Genomic DNA, 14,911 nt, shown 5'->3' on the forward strand with positions numbered 1-14,911 from the left:
CAAACATAGAATTTAAAAACCATCCATCCTAAAGGGTGTGTTATTAAATTCTGAGTTCAGGGATACTAAACTCGACTTGCTACCATGCTCCCTGAGTCAGATAGATTATAATGGAGTTAATAATCAGTCTGCCCAGTCTGGCCTATTGGAGGCAGGTAGCCCTTCAATAGTGAAAAACGAAAATGGCTGTAATTCACTATTAGGTCATGCCACACACATCAGGGCATGACCTACCTTTTACCAACAATGCACCCTGCCCTAGGGCCTACCATAGAGGTGTCTGAAATGTGGCAAAGTGAAGGTTTAGAGACTGGTAAGTAGGTTTCCTTACCAAGTCGACATGGCAGTCAGGGACTGCACGCAGGCGCCGCGGTGGCAGGCCTGAGACACATTTTGCACGCTGCTTCTGTGGGTGGCACAACCAGTGCTGCAAGCCCACCAGCAGCAGTTAACTTACACGCCCTTGGCACACGCAGTGCACTAGACTAGGGTCTGAACAGTAAGTCAACCAAGCCAATCATGGTAACACCAATCAATGTAACAATTTAACATAGGGAGCACTTGCACTGTGGCACTGATCAGCAGTGGCACAGTGCCCAAAGCAATAATCCAGCAAAAACATCGTAAACAGAGGAGGCAAACAGAAAAAAAATGGAGGAGAGACTCATGCCAATGATGCCAGGTCTAACAAGCACGAATACACAGTGGTCGCCAGGGGGAGACCAAACCATATACTAGTCTAAAATAGTGGAATGTGAACCATGACCTAAGTCGAGACTATACCCAGAAGACGCAGAAGTGATGGGGACCTGGGGACCACCCGAGGTAAGTACCCAGGAACCCCACAGAGGCCGTGTGCAGAGTGGGAAAACGCCCACTTTCTCAATTCAAGTCAATGGATAAGTCGCTGTTGCACTTTTAAAGAAGAAGGACTCTTCCCAGTGGACCCTGAAGAAACCCCATGGAAGACAGAATGTTGGAGAGCCACCCCACCCGTGGATACCCTAGGAAACAGGATACCTACACCAGGGAAGCCGGGTACATAGGTGTGAAGTGGCATCGGAAACCGCGGTCAAACTCAATCAGGGATGTGGAATTCCTATAGCCCGACTCCCAGGACATTTTGTTTGGATTCATGGGCAAAAAGTTTTTATCTGTATTCTGTCCTTGGGACAAGTAGGCCAAACCCCCTACAGCACAAGCCCTTTGGCTGCCAGTGTACAGTGCCACATTGTGGATCAGGGAAGGGCACTGTCTGCAGTTAAGGTAATATTTGTGTACATCTGTTAATACTGTTCAGACTTGTATTTATGGCTCATTAATACAAAACCTGAATTATTAGGGTGAGCGCTTTAAGTAAACGTTGTAAGCTCAGACCGCACTACTGACAGTGCTTCCAGTGTGAAATCATGAACACTCTTTTTCAAAGTTTAGTACTATGAAGCTATGTATGCTCCCAGAATGCTGTCTGATTATATGCAAATATTTGCACGAGCTTGAAAGCAATATTGATGATTCTTTGCTTTCAAAATAAAATGTTCACAAAAAAATGCAAGTAGGAAAAAAAACTTACGCTAAACTACTGTAAAATTGTAGGTACTATTTCTTTACAGCATCATTTTGGTAAAATGTGTTGATATCTGCTAGTATTTCCAAAAAATATTCATAATGGATAAATCAGTGTAACCAGTTTCAATAAGATTATGGGAAACATAAAAAATAAACAAGCACTGGCAAAGCCAGTATGTCTGAAATTGGTTTAGCCTTTTGGTTTTGTTGAATACATGACTTGTTTTGGAATGGTTTTTGTAAAACCCTATTGCCGTGGGAGCTGCTGGGCCCTCACCATTATAACAAACATTGATAAAAGCAAAAATAGTTTTAGGTCTCAAAAAGCAACACATTGCCACAGTAGTTCCTGGCACTGTACAAAACTACTTTGGGTGCTGATATGCTCCTTGTGAAAGAGAGAGAGAGAGAGAGAGACAGTGTGTGTGTTTTTTTTAAAAAGAAACACAACTTTCCCACCAACCACTTTTTTCCAACCCTGGAAGAAGTTTTACGTCTGCCATTATCAGGAGTACATTTCCAATCTTTCTCAGTATGAGAAAAGATTAGAGAAGAGTTTGTGAAAACTCTTAAAACATGCAAGTTAGTACGTTTGTACAGACTCAAAAGTGCATTCCAGGCCTGGAACTATTGCTTACCACTACCTTAAGCCCCAGTATGTAGATCTGCAGAAACGTGGCAACATAAGGAAATTGCTGTTATTCAAACCCTACTGTGGTATGAGCCCTGACATAATCATAGAGGCTATATCATAGTGTGATTGCTGCTATAATTTGTTGCCGCATTACCTGGCACAACCCGGACAAGTAGATTTTGTTACCAGACAAGTAGATTTATGAAGCAACTTGCCCCATGGACAAGTAGATATTTTATTAAATTCCACACCCTGTCAATGGAGGACTTCAGGAAGATGACACTGTTGAAGAAGGTGAAAGTGTCTGGTGGAACCCAAAGGTGGCTTCAAGTTGAGAAGTACCTGCAAGCTGAGGGGACAGAGTCTATGACACTCAGGAGTGACCAGGTGGCATGGGAGACGAATGCCCACCGATGTCGGGAAATGCGGGAGGGTTGGCGATGACCTTGGAGCTGCAGCTGTGTGGACCAAGCGATGCTGTGGAAGACCAGGAGCAGTTCACGAGCTGTCCCATGCCGGATGATGAGAGCTGAAGTGTCGGTGTCCGTTGGGAGTACCAACAAGCCTTGGCAACAGCTAACAATGTGGCAAGCGAAAAAGGTGTAGAGTTAGGACCAGCAAGGTCCAAGGGACTCACCACAAGCAGGTGAGTCGGAGTAGGCCCGAGCAATCAGAGGAGCCTACTGGAGTCGAAGAAGACCCTCGAGTGGACCCACAGGCCAGGGGCACAGGAGTCGCAAGAGAACCTCTAGCAGCTCACCAAGGATGCAGGCTCACAGTGCAAGATATGCGGTGAGGACGAAGATTTGGTCGAAGGAGATGCCTGAGGCTGGAGCTTCTTGGAGCTCGAAGATCTCTGATGAAGAAAGCCAAAAAAGCTTTGGCAATGGCAAGTCGTCGAGGTGCACAGGGGTTTAGTTCCTGCGGTTCTGACAAGGGATACTGACCTCAAACTCGGTGAAAAGACAGTGCAGGCCTCGAGGTAGTTGTAGAACCACCACCTGTGTTGCTGAGCCTTTCGTAGTCTGTGGGAGCCCAGGAGCAGCAGACCGGTCAGCTTTGTTGTGGGGCCTGCAGATGCAGGGAAGTGACTCCTTCACTTCAAGGGAGATTCCTTCAGGTGTCTTGGATGTCCCCAGGCCTTCGAAGGATTCTGTGGTGTGGAGGTACGATTCCAACATGTTTGATACTGAACATGACAGGGTTCGTTACAGGCAGTTTAGAGATGGTCATCGCGTAATGATGCTAGGCCACTCTATATGTTGTAATGGCTGATGCACTTACAACCCTGGAGAATGAACTCCGAAGGTTAAAGGGGTGCCCTGCTCCTGCAGGGGCTCCCTTACACTTAGAACCCAGCACCCTGCCTTCCGGATTGAAAAGCCTGCCTTAGGGGTGACTTATAGGTTTTAAGTGTAGTGACCTCAAATATAGGAAAACCTATATCTGTCGTAAGTGGTGCTAGCACCAGCTTACACAGGCTACAATGACAGGCCTGGAGTCACAATTTGAGTGGTCACTCATGGGTTGCATAATACATGCTTCAGCCCATGGGAGACTCCTGGCGTACTTATGCCATGAGTACCTTGGTACCATATACTAGGGTAGAAAGCAGAGACTGGGGTCCTGATTAGCAGGATCCCAGTCCGACTAGTCAGAAACAGCATAACACCAGGCAAAAGTGGGTTAACCATAAAAGCAGATCCTACTTTCCTACACCAAGTATAGAAAATGAGTCACGTCTATTCAGCAAGAGAGTGGTAAGGGTATATACAAGTCAAACAAGATTGCTGACTGGTGAGGAGCTCACTAAGAGAGCTCCGCTGGCTGGGGATCAAATATTCAGAAAATCCCCATTAGCCCCAATGGCAATTCTACCGGACTCTAAGAAAAATATGCCCGCTACATTACCAACCACTTTTAACTCTGCCTCGCACCTCATTATCGGCTTGATGGGATGAGAAGTCTGGAGCCAGCGAACATCATCGACCTACAAAGATAGTGTCCTGAAGATAAGGAGGAGACAAGGAGACACCCACATCGTGTGTCCCGCCGCCACCTTCGTTCTCTCTCTCTCTCTCTCTCTCTCTCTCTCTCTCTCTCTCTCTCTCTCTCTCTCTCTCTCTCTCTCTCTCTCTCTCTCTCTCTCTGTCTCTCTCTCTCTCTCGGGTCCGAGATCGTCTGCAGGTCTGGCCTGGATAGGGAGGGAGACTCCCGCAGTGCAGATCCCCTTATTGTCTGCAGACTGGCTCGGATTGCATGGGTCATTGGCAATGGGTGCTGGACCGTAAGTTACGATCATACACAGTGGTAGGTCCTGTGCGAGTTTTCATGCCTTGAACCCCCGCCCGCAAGACCGCTAGCATGGATGAACTTGGCGACATGAAACAGGGCCACTGATTCCTCTCGCTTCCGCAGTTGGTCCCGGAATTGCAAAGACTGCTAAGACCACCGGATTGCAGAGGATGCCTATCTCCGAGCCCAGGTCTACAGCTACATCTGCTCGTGGCAGCGGATTTGTCGGCTGACCGCTTGCCAGGTACCCCCGGCTCCAAGACCAAGGGAGGGGCGAGATCGACCTGCAGCTTAGCCAGGGGCTCCCCCCACCCCCGCTTTGTTGTGGAGGGTCCCGGACTCCAGATGGCTACGGAGAGCTATTGAGAGTTCTGGATTGCAGAGACGCCAGTTCCCGTATCTTGAGCCCCAGCTGCTCAGGACGTCTGGTCTTTTGGCCGTTGTCCTACAGTTCCCTCCTCCCGCTCTGAGACAGAGTTCATAAAATCATTTATGGATTAGCGAGGGTACGCCCTGACGACCGCCACGAAGTGAACACGGACCGGCAATCATAGGAACTGAGCTCTACCATGGTACAGTGCCTCCCCCGCTCTTCGCTTGGTGACCATAATCATTTAAGAATTAATTGGAGCTAGAAGCCCGTCCCCATCCTAGAGAGAAAGTGACAAACTGCATGCTCTTGGCCACACCACTTTAACCCCTTAGACAGATGGGTTTTCACCCCAGATATGGTGTAGAACGGTCTGCAATCAATTTTGAGACTGCCCTTTCTGTTATCACAAGTCTCACTTTAGGCTGCAGTCTATTTGCTCTATTGTCCATATGTATCAATATAGGTAGCATTGTTGTTATCTACACACAAAGACGAGCCTCAAGGGGTTTTATGAGCCTGGGTCCATTGATATGTTGTCCACTGCAGACCGCCTACCACAGATTGGGGAGACCATTTTGCTGCTCTTAACTGCATCCACTACCTACACAAAATGGCAGCAAGAAATCTAACTACGGTGAAAGTATCAACCACTACTTGGATCTAGCTAGAAAGAGATATAGGATTTCATTCTCGATCGCCTCCACTAAGAAAACAGCACATGGTCTCATGATATCTATCATCCCCTTCCCGTTCTACAAAGCGGCAGCAACATTCACCATCTATCATAATGGGATCATCCTCCTGCAATCATCAGATCATAACCTAAATCTACTTGATAACATCTTTCCTCTCACCAAAGAAAGAGATATTAGAACTCATCCTACCTCCCCAACCAATTTCACCTCTAGTTCGCTTTGCGACTCCCGGGTTGATTCCCCACCTAATCATCTCACCTCTGTATCCCATCTGGCATATACTCCCACCCCAGTCCTAACTGTCACCACTACTGAAGACACCCATCTCCCCAAATCCCACTTGTCCCACAGCACCCCATGAGCCCTATTATTCCCACCACATCCCACACCCTTACTTCCTCTCATCCAGCCTTCCTACATGCCCCCCTCCCCTCACCATTGCTCCCTGGGGTTCACTCACACACCACAACCACTCCCCCTCTCATCCTCAAGATTGCACACCCCCCACCTCCTTCTCCACTCTTAACACCTTCAATACTCACTTGGCCCCATTTACAACTCACCTCCTTACAACCTCCCAGTCCCCGTTCGTACACTCCCTTTCTCCCCCACCACTAATCCCACCAGCCCCCTGATAACACAAACCCATACCGCCCCACTCCCCGCACTAACGCCCCCGCTCTACTGACTACCACACAGAAAGATTGTTACAAAAATTACCATTTGACGATTCCCTCCCAAATGCCACACAACCTTATCCTCACATCCCTTAACCACATTCCACACCTCAAACATGTTAACACCAACATCTGACCCTAGACTCGATCGGATATTACTATCACTACAACAAGTCAAGGAAGACCTTCAAACTCTACATGACCTGATTCTGCAACACAAAAGTCCATGCATTCCGTGCTAGAAGTTGAGGCATTCCACCATACCAATCACCTGAAACTCACCCAAGTGCGGTGTGCAAGCTCCCAGAAATAAGAGCACCGAAGGTGGAGAACAGTACCCTACCCCAATGCTGCATCCCGCCGGATCTGGAGGTTAAATACTCTTTCAACGAAAGACTTAACCTCCTTACTCCAATCCTATGAGCTCTCGTCATTGCCACTTAATACGGCGCAATCAGGCATCTCACATAGATCCTCTATAATCCAATCCATCCCTTCCAATACCTTTAGAGCTACTAGACACATTTCCAGAGGAATAGATGAAAACAACCTCACCCGAATCTCCATATTGCACAATCTCCTATCAAACCTTGGCTAAAATATATGCTTCTAAATTGTGGGTAAGCCTCAAAACATGCCGCCGACATAGCCGACCTCATACTCACCAATGACCCGGACCTTATAATTCTTACTGAAACATTACTAAACAAATCATCCACACCCATCCTAGACATACTACTACCCCCAAATTACCACATCACAAGACTAGATAGAACGGAGAGGCCATGCGGTGGTATTGCTTGCATACATCGGGGCAACCTCTCTGTGAATCGCTCTGACTCCCAGGTACCTACCTCCTGTGAATACATGTGCTTAGAGATCACTAGTAACAACAAATCAATTTGTTCATTACATGCATTCTACCACCCTCCAGGGGATAACCTCACCTTCATCTAACATTTCATGGATATCCTAGCTGCAAAGGCAGATCAACAAAATATTCAAATATTCCTTGGAGATTTCAACCTCCATTGGAATGACCTTGACGATCCAGGAGTCAATAGCCTCAAAGCGTTCCTCTCTGACCTTAACTTCTCCCAAATCTGTGACACTCATAATAAAGGCTCAACCCTTGATCTTGTAATCTCCAAAGCGGACTGCACCCAGCTGGAATCAATCCTCCCCTGTGACAGGTCGGACCACCACATCTTCACATTCCACATCAATGAAGCACTCTGGCCAACCCCTGAGAAAGAGAAACCTAAATAATGTAGGTCCCATTCTGCTTGCATTCTCTAGTTCTAACTTCATGCTTCCACCAGATGGTGTATCGGATGTGCAAGATCTGACTAACCATTATTTCAATTCCATGAACAGGGTACTAGACAACATAGCCCCCTTACAGCTGAAAAGAGTCACAACAAAAAAGACTCAAAACCCTGGTATGATGGTAGGCTAAATGAAGATAGACGTTCATTAAGAGTAATGGAACGATGATGGAGATCAGTACCATCCTCTGACCATCTCAAGCTACTAAGAAGGACAAGAAATTCTTATTACAGAAAGATAAGATCAAAAGCAGACTTCTTCAGTAAGCAATTAGACCAAGCCAAGAATCATCCCAAAAAGAAATTCGAACTAATCAAATCTCAATCTAAGGGTATCTAGCACCTCCCCCAAGCTAACGCAGACACATTACCCAACTGTGAGGAATTTGCCTCTTACTTCGTTAGGAAAACAGAAATCATAAAGTCAGACTTGCGCAATGACCTATCATCCCATGCAGTTGCTCACATGGACACTCCACTGCCCCTGCTATGGGACCCTCTCCTATGCCCTGTAAAGTTAGACCTCAAAAACAACACCTCCTGGTCATCCTTCAGTACTTACAGTGAAGAAACTATGTTGAAAACGCTTATGGCCCTGAATCCCTCCAACCACTACACAGACCCTCTTCCCGCAAATTACTTAAGACTTCATTCCATTGATATTGCCTCTACGGACCAAGATTATAAACACCTCGCTCCTTCAAGAAACCATCCCTGAAATCCTCAAAGCAGGCCAGGTATGCCCAATCCTAAAAAAGCCATTGGCGGACCCTTCTGACCTGAATAACTATCGCCCAATATCCAACATCCCCACCTTGGCAAAGCTGCTTGAAAAATGTGTTCACTCGCAGTTTGGCAACTACATAGATCAATTCAGCTTGCTCGATCAATACCAATCGGGATTCCGTGCAGGACACAGCACTGAATCAGCCATGACCCACTTAATTGACGACGCTTTAACAATCCTGAACCAAAACGAAGCCTGTCTACTAATCTTGCTTGACCTATCCTCGGCCTTCGACAACGTCGAGCACGACAACTTGCTTGAGCTCCTGAAATACAGAATGTGTCTATCCTGTTCTGTTCTTAATTGGTTCTCCTCCTTCCTTCAAGATAGAACACAAAGAGTCACGATCAATCAATCCCTATCCAAGCCCACTCCAGTCACCTTAGGAGTACCGCAGGGATCATTCCTCTCGCCTACACTTTTCAACCTTTTTATGGAACCACTCACCGAACCGCTCAGGTCTTCAAATGTCCATTATCACATGTATGCAGATGATATAACATAACAGAACATAAACATAATGTGTATTTGTAAAGCGCACGTTCACCCCTGAAGGGGCATTCTGGCCGCTGAATAACAGATGTTTATTGTTACCCAACTCAATGGTACTCATTTTATCGACCTCAGACGGATGAAAGACTGAGTGGACCTGCCGGGATTTGAACCTGTGACTATGAGGTCAAACACAGGCCTGTGCACTGGATGCATTAGTACACTGAGCCACCAACCCCAACTCTACATAAAGATCCATTCACTTGAGGATATCCAATCTCTCAATGCAACGCTCCAACAAAAAACATCTGAAACTAAACACCCTCAAAACCGAATTCCTTTTAACCCCCCCCCCAGCCAATCAACCATCATCCTTGATTGTTTGAAACACTTGACAGCACTCAACGGTCAACCCCTCATTATCGAGTCAGTGAAATCGCTGGGAGTAATTCTAGATAGTAAACTAAATATGCAGAAACACCTCAGCGCCTCCACAAAAGGAGCACATTTTCAGTTGAACACCTTGAGAAAACTCAAACACTTCCTGCCCGCAAATGACTTCAAGCAGGCAGATCAAGCACTAGTAATCCCTAGAGTGGACTATGGGAGTGTCACTCTCTGCGTCCTTCCCAGATCGACCACGGCCCCTCTAAGAGCTTCAATCAATTCAGCGACGAGACTCCTCACAGGCTCCAAAAGAAACTGCCACATTTCCACTGACCTTCGTGTCCTCAACTGGATACCTTTTGAGGCAAGAATCCACTTGAAAATCGCCTGTATGACGCACAGGGCATTACATCACAATACACCTAGTTACCTCGCTGACAAATTGGTGCTATCTTGTGGTAACAGATCCACCAGGAGCTCAAATAATCTGCTACTGAAACCACAACGTTTTGCTAAGAAGAAAACTTATAATCGGACCTTCTCAGGAATGGCTCCCAGGATTTGGAATGCCTTGCCCCCAGAAACGAGACGGAACCCTTTCACGGCATTCTTCAAACAAGCATTGGCATAGCCAATAGGTCTCGCCTTTAGGGCCTTATAAGTGTTCAGTTATCCAGCACAATATCCTTGGTGCAACAACATCAAGTGTTGCATCTCTAAACACCTAAAAGGTCCCAAAGGCGAGACCTATTGGCTATGCCAATGCTTGTTTTGAGTGAGGGGCTCATGCAGGTATGCCACTGTGACGTAGAGTTGCTGCGAGTCTCTTTACAGGAGCCTCTGTGACATTGCGCCTCTTCAAAATGTATCTTGGGTCTGGTGTAATACTTCCAGCCCCTATTCCCATCTTCTCGCACCCAAAGCATCCTTAAATGTCCCCTGTACAGCTGACGTTGACACTGCTATTACCCCTGCCCTCCAGTGACACTTTACCTGTCACGGGTGGTGGTGGATGTGGTGGTGGTGGTGGACATGGTGGTGGTGGTGGACGTGGTGGTGGACATGGTGGTGGTGGTGGTGGACGTGGTGGTGGACGTGGTGGTGGATGTGGTGGTGGACGTGATGGTGGTGGTGGACGTGGTGGTGGTGGACGCCGTGGTGGTGCAGGACGTGTTGGTAGACGTGGTGGTGGTGATGGACGTGGTGGTGGTGGACGTGGTGGTGGATGTGGTGTGGTGGTGATTCTGGTGGTAGTGGACGTGGTGGTAGTGGACGTGGTGGTGGATATGGTGGTGGTGGATATGGTGGTGGTGGACGGGGTGGTGGTGGTGCTGGTGGATGTGGTGGTGGACGTGGTTGTGGATTTGGTGGTGGACGTAGTGGTGGTGGTACTGGTGGATGTGGTGATGGATGTGGTGGTGGTGGATGTGGTGGTGGTGGACGTGGTGGTGGTGGACGTGGTGGTGGTGGACGTGGTAGTGGACATGGTGGTGGTGGACATGGTGGTGGATGTGGTGGTGGTGGACGTGGTGGTGGTGGATGTGGTGGTGGACGTGATGGTGGTGGTGGTGGACATGGTGGTGGTGGACGTGGTGGCGGTGAACATGGTGGTGGACGTGGTGGTGGTGGACGTGCTGGTGGTGATGGACGTGGTGGTGGTGGTGGACGTGGTGGTGGTGGAGGATGTGTTGGTGGTGGATGTGGTGGTGGTGGTGGACGTGGTGGTGGACGTGGTGGTGGTGAACATGGTGGTGGACGTGGTGGTGGTGGATGTGATGGTGGATGTGGTGGTGGTGGATGTGGTGGTGGTGGTGGAAGTGATGGTGGTGGTGGACATGATGGTGGTGGTGGACGTGGTGGTGGTGGATGTGATGGTGGTGGTGGACGTGGTGGTGATGGATGTGGTGGTGGTGAACGTGTTGGTGATGGACATGGTGGTGGTGGACATGGTGGTGGTGGACGTGGTGGTGGACATGGTGGTGGTGAACATGGTGGTGGTGGATATGGTGGTGGTGGACGTGGGGTTAGTGGATGTGGTGGTGGATGTTGTGGTGGTGGTGCTGGTGGATGTGGTGGTGGACGTGGTGGTGGATGTGGTGGTGGTGGACGTGGTGGATGTGGTGGTGGTGGACGTGTTGGACATGGTGGTGGTTGATGTGGTGGTGGTGGACATTGTGGTGGACGTGGTGGTGGTGGATGTGGTGATGGTGGATGTGGTGGTGGTGGACGTGGTGGTGGACGTGGTGGTGGATGTGGTGGATGTGGTGGTGGAGGACGTGGTGGTGGACAACGTGGTGGTGTTGGACATGGTGGTGGATGTGGTGGTGAATGTGGTGGTGGACGTGATGGTGGTGGTGGACGGGGTGGTGGTGGACGCTGTGGTGGTGCAGGACGTGTTGGTAGATGTGGTGGTGGTAGTGGACGTGGTGGTGGTGGACGTGGTGGTGGATGTGGTGGTGGTGGTGGTTCTGGTGGTAGTGGACATGGTGGTAGTGGACGTGGTGGTGGATATGGTGGTGGTGGACGTGGTGGTGGTGCTGGTGGATGTGGTGGTGGACGTGGTTGTGAATGTGGTGGTGGATGTTGTGGTGGTGGTACTGGTGGATGTGGTGATGGATGTGGTGGTGGTGGATGTGGTGGTGGTGGTGGACGTGGTGGACATGGTAGTGGACATGGTGGTGGTGGACATGGTGGTGGATGTGGTGGTGGTGGACGTGGTGGTGGTGGATGTGGTGGTGGACGTGATGGTGGTGGTGGTGGACATGGTGGTGGTGGACGTGGTGGACGTAAACATGGTGGTGGACATGGTGGTGGTGGACGTGCTGGTGGTGATGGACGTGGTGGTGGTGGTGGAGTTGGTGGTGGTGGAGGACGTGTTGGTGGTGGATGGGGTGGTGGTGGTGGACGTGGTGGTGGACGTGGTGGTGGCGAACATGGTGGTGGACATGGTGGTGGTGGACGTGATGGTGGACGTGGTGGATGTGGTGGTGGTGGTGGACATGATGGTGGTGGTGGACATGATGGTGGTGGTGGACGTGGTGGTGGTGGATGTGATGGTGGTGGTGGATGTGGTGGTGATGGATGTGGTGGTGGTGAACGTGGTGGTGATGGACATGCTGGTGGTGGACATGGTGGTTGTGGACTTGGTGGTAGACATGGTGGTGGTAAACATGGTGGTGGTGGACATGGTGGTGGTGGACGTGGGGTTGGTGGATGTGGTGGTAGACGTTGTGGTGGTGGTGCTGGTGGATGTGGTGGTGGACGTGGTGGTGGATGTGGTGGATGTGGTGGACGTGGTGGACGTGTTGGACATGATGGTGGTTGATGTGGTGGTGGTGGACGTGGTGGTGGACGTGGTGGTGGTGGATGTGATGATGGTGGATGTGGTGGTGGTGGACGTGGTGGTGGACATGGTGGTGGATGTGGTGGATGTGGTGGTGGTGGACGTGGTGGTGGACAATGTGGTGGTGTTGGACGTGGTGGTGGCAGTGATGGATGTAGTGGTGGACGTGGTGGTGGATGTGGTGGTGGACATGGAGGTGGATGTGGTGGTGGATGTGGTGGTGGATGTGGTGGTGGTGGACATGGTGATGAACATAGTGGTGGTGGACGTGGTGGTGGTAGTGGACGTGGTGGTGATGGACGTGGTGGTGGACGTGGTGGTGGTGGACGTGGTGTCGGTGGACCTGGTGGTAGTGGACATGGTGGTGGTGGACATGGTGGTGAATGTGGTGGTGGTGGACGTTGTGGTGGTGGTGGACGTGTTGGTAGTGGTTGACGTGGTGGTGGTGGTGGACGTGGTGGTGGTGGACGTGGTGGTGGTGGACCTGGTGGTGGTGGATGTAGTGGTAGTGGACGTGGTGGTGGTGGACATGGTGGTGGTGGTGGATGTGGTGGTGGTGGATATGGTGGTGATGGTGGACGTGGTGGTGGTGGTGGAGGACGTGATGGTGGTGGTGGATGTGGTGGTGGACGTGGTGGTGGTGGACGTGTTGGATATGGTGGTGGTGGACGTGGTGGTGGTGGTGGACGTGGTAGTGGTGGACGTGGTGGACGTGGTGGTGGACATGGTGGTGGTGATGTGGTGGTGGTGGTGGACGAGGTGGTGGTGGACGTTGTGGTGGTAGTGGTGGTGGTGGTGGTGGTGGACGTGGACGTGGTGGTGGATGTGGTGGTGGTGGACGTGGACGTGGTGGTGGATGTGATGGTGGTGGTGGACGTGGTGGTGGTGGTGGACGTGATGGATGTGGTGGTTGTGGTGGACGTGGACGAGCCCTGGTAATTTCTCTGTGGTTGGCTCTATGGTATCTTTCCTCCATAAATGGAAGCAATTGTTGATTGTTATTTTGAAATCATAGCAGATAAAGTACTGCCACTACTTGAGTTATTCAAGCATTTTAGGCCCTGCAGCCAGTAGTAGGAAAGTGACATGCAAACATAATGCAATGCAGTAAAATGGATGGGACAATTTGGAGAGAGAGCTGTGCATAAGGGAGAACTTATAATGTGATATTTTATGGCTCAGTAGTGTCTGCCTTATATTGAGGCTATTGTTAATTGTCGTTACAAAGAACATTGTAAGCCGAATTGCTGTCTCTGTGCGACATGCGACCTGCGACAATAAAGAGAGAGAGTGAAAGAGTGAGTGCAAGCGAAAGAGAGTGAGGGGGGGAATGAAAAAAAAAGCGCGGCCCGCGCGTGTTTAATTACTGTGAATGGCTAATGCTGGAACGCAAACAAGCAGCAGCTGTTTTAAAGCACACTCGTGTTTGTGCTGGCCTCCGCCTTGCGGGAGCGAGCAGCGGCAGCGCCAAAGCCATATGTTTTTAATTAGAACGCGTGCCGCTGCTCGCTCCCGCAAGGTGGAGGCCAGCACAAGCACGAGTGACCTTGAAAAGGAGCAATCCGATGGCTAAAGGCCCTCCTAGGGCTAGACCTAAAAAGAACTGAAATCTATTCTCATGGCCAAATTCACCTGAACTATTGGTATATCCTTGTATATATTTGTCAATTTGTATTAGTTTACTATTATTCTTTTTATTCTACACTATATTTTTGTTATGCGTGTCTCGATTATTCATATTTGCCTGTAAGGCGCTCTGATACCCGCAAGGGTCTTGTTCGCGCTATACAAAACCTTTAAAATTAAAATTAAAATATATAGTATGTCGCTTGTGGTTCTTTTTGGAGAACACTGTAACACATAATATTACAGCATTGCATGGGAGCGCACTGTTATTTACAGACAGCACATTCGCCATTGAAATTGACACTTAATTTGTACAGTCATATTTTACTGAAAAAACTTTGCATCACACAAGTGACTGTGTGGAAATCGTTTTTTAGCAAATAGTTATAATTTATGCAACACCAAGTAAAGTGTCTGGATTTGATTTGATCATATTAAGATCTTTGTTTCCATTACACTTTGTAATTACAAAAAAAAGTGCTTGTTTTGTGCATTCATGACTCCTGATTTGTTTTGAAATGTTTGTACAGTTCATTTATAGGTATTAAAAATCCTATTTGCATTTAGACAAAGAAAAGTAAACACCAATCTGCATGTTAAAAGAATGAACAGCAATTTGTCAGAAGAAATAGCCTAAAGTTTGACACTTCTCTATGAATGCGCAGCAAATGTGACAAAATAAAAATAACATTCAAAGGCATCTTT

Source organism: Triturus cristatus, chromosome 1_1 (genome assembly GCF_964204655.1).
Source record: "Triturus cristatus chromosome 1_1, aTriCri1.1, whole genome shotgun sequence".
NCBI lineage: Eukaryota > Metazoa > Chordata > Amphibia > Caudata > Salamandridae > Triturus > Triturus cristatus.